Source organism: Balaenoptera ricei, chromosome 9 (genome assembly GCF_028023285.1).
Source record: "Balaenoptera ricei isolate mBalRic1 chromosome 9, mBalRic1.hap2, whole genome shotgun sequence".
Classification (NCBI taxonomy): Eukaryota; Metazoa; Chordata; class Mammalia; order Artiodactyla; family Balaenopteridae; genus Balaenoptera; species Balaenoptera ricei.
In genome coordinates, this window is record NC_082647.1 from 35,691,222 (window position 1) to 35,696,200 (window position 4,979).

Here is a 4,979-nt window from a genome sequence, read left to right on the forward strand (position 1 = left end):
TTTTTATTAATTTTTGAGCTAATCTCTACTACCAAAGAGGTCAAAACTAAATAAATGCATGGCATAGGTAACAAGCTTTTGCTGTTATTCTAAGACTTTTAACATCTAGGTCTAATATCTCCAGATGAAATATTTCTATTGAGGTTCTGTTGATTTGGTTTCTTGTGGATTAGCTGTCCAGAACTCCCTTCTCTGATGAAGGGCACTGGGTAGAACACTTAAATGTTTATGCAGAGTTCAAGTCCAAGGACTCTCAGCTTGGTGCTCACCCAAACTTTCCTTAGAGTTGAATACTTAGCTCCCATTCCTTCTGCCCGGGGAAATGGTTAGAATCTGACTTGCCACCTGTTTTTCTATTCTATTTAGATTCTAAGTTGCCACCTTTTTTGTTTTTCTTTTAATTTTTTAAAAGTTCACAATAATTTAGTAAACAGCGTTTTTACAAAGCAGATGAAACCTCCATTGACCCAACACAATATATGTGGGCAACACGGTGTTTTAGAGGGTGACATGAGTTTGAACACAGGTTTAAGTACAGAATGTTTGCCAAATCAGTTTTATTTGTTTCTTAAGTTGCTAGTTTTAATCTCTAAATTGCTCTCCCTATACTAAAGCATAGAGAGTTGCAGGACTGCGTTCACATCTTGTTATGTAGCCTTTAATGAGTTAACAAAATACACTGGATGGGGGCAAGTTGGTATTCATTTACTTTCAACTAATCGACAGTGAAAAATGAATCCCAAGGTTCAAAAAAATTAATCTCATGGTCACATTTCTTTTAAAAAATTTTTTTATCCTATGGAAAGCTCTTTAGTCAAGGTACTCTTTCACTGGATGACAGAAAATATTAAATTATACATAAGGTAAAAATATACTCATCGTATTCATTTTCCTTTTACTTCTGATTACAACAGATTTAGGAATATTTATTGAAGTTCAAGAAAAAGGCAAACTTCCCTGCTGCAGAGGCCCTAGCTTGCCTGTTTTGGCCACTTAGAAAGGTATGGGTCTGATCCCTAGAGGAGTAAGAAGGATTCCGTCAGAAAGCTACTTACGCTCTCCCTGTACATTCTCCTAGACCATGGTGGGATGCCATGGGTGTGAATGACACTGGAGGAGGCAAAAAAGAAAGGATAAAGTCAAAAAGTTAAAAAGAGTAAATTTATCACGTTTCCTCCCTTTTTTTTAAGATTCAGAATTTACGACGTCAAATTCTATTAGAATAAAAAACTTCAAACCACGAGACGATTATGTGAGGAAGCCAATTTGAACCTGAAGATAGTTTTTAATGGAATGCATTTGACAAGCAGCCCCCACTTTTATTGACTGAACTTGAGTATGGTTTGGTTTATGAATCCCCAATTCCTAAGAAAATGATTTAAACAAATCGTGGGACATGTGTACACAAATTTATGACTTGGCTCTGGCAGGGAAGATGGTCTCTCCGAACGAATAAAATCCTAGGGGTTATAAATGGGTCCAAAAGTATTAGATTTTTTATTTATACTTCAGAAAGGTAATCAAGTGAATGAAATGGTTTCATATACATTTTTACATCCAACAGCAGTGACACACTGTTCATACATTAATTCTATAGGAAAATGTACATCCTTTTCTTTCTTTTTTTTTTTTTTTTTTGGCTAAGTAAGATTCGCCAAGTGTTCATGGACAAAAAACCCTTTCATTGCAACCTGAACTAGTGAAATAACAAGGGTAAGCCATGTTCCTTTCAACAGCTTTATGGCATTAATAAAGCTATTGTCCGAATGCATGTTAATATTGGCATATGTAGGATGAAGTCTCACAAATTCCCCAAAACGTGAATGTCCAATTTGAAAACTTTACAAAATACTCTAATGGATTTTGTGACTGAATCTGCCCAGGGATGTTAAAGTCCAGGATGGTTTATTTTACGTGTACTTCTGTAGCTCTATTCCTAGCTGACTATTCTTCGATTCCCTAATCACAAAGAAATGCATTCTCATGAAGTTAAGCAGTTGTAGACACAGAATGCTGATGACATTTTCTCCATATCTGATTTATCTAAAGAAAACCCAGTTAGTGGTAATTCTACCAAATACTTGTAACATTCACATGAAATTTTAATTGATTTTCAAACAGTACAACTGTGCCATGAATCCAACCACATAGAATATAAGCCTTAAAACCCACTAGGTTTAAGCAATTGTGTCTTTGTAGACTAAAACTATGTAAAATAAAATCTGATAACTCCCTGGTGTTAGAGGTAGACAGTTTTCTTTCAAATCCTAGGTTTGGTCCTTTATTTTATTCAGCAGTGAAAGCCATGAATACAGAACGAATAACAGCTGTTACAATTTTCAACCATGACTTCTAACGTCAGAGAATTCAAAGTATGAACATAGTACACAGTAATGAAAAGTATCAAAAATTAGTTTACCTCAAAAAAGATAAATAAAACAGGTATATTCCACCAATACATAAACAGATGTTTGTGCTACAGTTAAAATTTGCTGTATACAAAAGATCATAGTCCCCATAATCAGCTTATGATAGAAGCAAGAATACATGAGCCATTTAATTGTCAGACATTATGCTTTATAAGGTATGCACAGAAGTTCAAGCAATAAATACATACATTAGTTCAAAGCCTTACAATAGCTACGCAAAGCAGATGCAGAAAAGCAATTTGCTATTACTAGCAAGCAATGATATAAGAGTAAAAATTCATGAAATGCATTAAAGCAACATTTTTCTTAGAAAAAGTCTGGTCATTTATGGGTCCACCAACATTTTTACATAATATGCACAATTATCAAAATACAGACCAAGCATTTCAGAAAACTCCAAAAAACCTAAAATCTATTTTCAAAGCAATTGCAGTTTTGGAGGTTTTTCTGGTATAATGTGCAAGCAGCTATTTTTTAAAATTGTATTCATATAAAACCCATGCAAAACTCTACAGGTATATGCATTCTGTGGCTGAGACTTCCTTTCAAAAGTTTGGTAACTGAGGTATGCATACTTTAGCATTGTAGTCTTAGGCCACCCTCCTGATGGTACAGCTCTCACGATTACTTTCAGTCCATCAAAGCCTTTGAACATGCACCTGAAAGACCCATTTTCCCTTCAGATAGTCCTTCCAGTAGGATCCTAGATGACTGAAAACCATCCTTCCCAATCCCAATCTTTCTTTTGATACCATATCGTAAACTTCCCATTCACTGATCATGACCCAAAGACAAACAGAATGAAAAGTAGCAGTTACTGTGACGTTCTCACATTTCATGCAATCTGCCATAATTGTTCTAAATTTTTTTCTTTTTTTTTCTTTTTTTTCTTTTTTTTTTTTTTTTTGCAGAGGTAGAAGCTTTCAGAAAGCCTTTTGGGTAAGTGGGAAAACCCTTTTGAAAGCCGTTATGTCGTTTTATTTGGTGTGATAGATGACTGGGTATCTCTCTAACTCTATTTGCTGACTTCAGCAAAGAATAAATGATGAGCTTAGTTTGCAAGAACCAGCTCCATTGCATGGAACTGGCACATACGTTAAGCTCTAGCAGCCACCTTCTGTCGAAACTGTTTGTAAAGCAATAACCATCATCAGGTTATGAGGTCCCTTGGTTGGGGGAAAAGTGTTATCCAGACTTGGCACAGCACATGAAAAGCAACACGTAAAGTTTCTAGGTTTTAAGCAAACACCTGACTATGCTATTTTCAACTACACCATAACGCGTTATCCTAGTTTTGGGGTTTGGAGTCGTCTCGAAAACCAGCATTCCAACAATTTGGCCTGTGCAAGTCTTTGAAAGGGAGTGTATTGTTAGTGTTAATATCCCGTATCGGCAGAGGCAGAATTATATGTAACTTTGGTTTGACTGAAAATAAATACCATGGACTACAATTGCTATAATCTTTGCTTTCAGTGTAAAAACTCAGTTAGATCACTTTAAAATCAATATGAAATTAATTTTTGGCTTTACTAGACCTTTTATGTTTGGTTCCTACTTTTTGTTTTTTTCATTATAACTTAAGACTATAAAAAATAGTACACAACAAAGATTCAGACCATACAAGACATCTTCTAACAACATGTATTCACCACCGAAAATAAGTGACTGGATGGGGAAAACAAAAACACAATGTCCTATATATATAACAATATGCAATCTGCATTTGCATCAAGTACGTAATCGTTTTGGTCAGTGATCCACATTTGTTGCTTTCTAGCATATCATAACTTCCACTGCAGATTTTGTCCTCACCTCTGTCTTTAATGAAAGCAAATCTTCATTGCATTTAGATGGACTTTTGGCCTCAGAAGATTACTCTGTGTCTAAATTAGGTTTTTACTTGTGGTTTTTGTCATATTTGATTCTTGCTTTAGGGCTAAATGAAAAGATCCCAGAGGTCATCAGAAAACAGCAGGTAGTTCATGGAAAAGGTTCCTTTGTACTAATTGAAGTTACAGAAGGCTGACCAAAGCATGTGGCTGCTTCTGTCCTTGAGCTCTTGGCCATGGTTAGAGTTGGCTTTGGTTTGCAGCTGTAGCCTTTGACTGTGTTTGCAGGTAGACAAAGCTTTATCACAAGGAGGTAAAGAGTACAGTTGTAAGATCTATGCAGATATGCAAATGTTTCTATGGTGCTTGCACAGATAATGTTAGCTTAGGATTGCACTTTACATCTTAACACTAACAGCACAGACTGGAAGCCTAAGGTTTTAGATGGTTGCAACAGTCTAATTACTGTGTTTTGTAATAACTAACTTATGTCATTTACAGTTGGTGGCACCAACATAAAAAACTAATGTTCTGTTGTTTAAAATTCAGCTAGATACAAGCAGTGACACTAATTTCTGATACTACTCCTGTGCAAATTAAAAACAATAGCAACAAGTTGAACTTGACCAGCAATTGTTTCTAACATTACAACTACTGAATGCTGGAAAATTCACATTAATGAAACTAACACTATTTTTGGCAGTATATGAGGCGCGTTTGC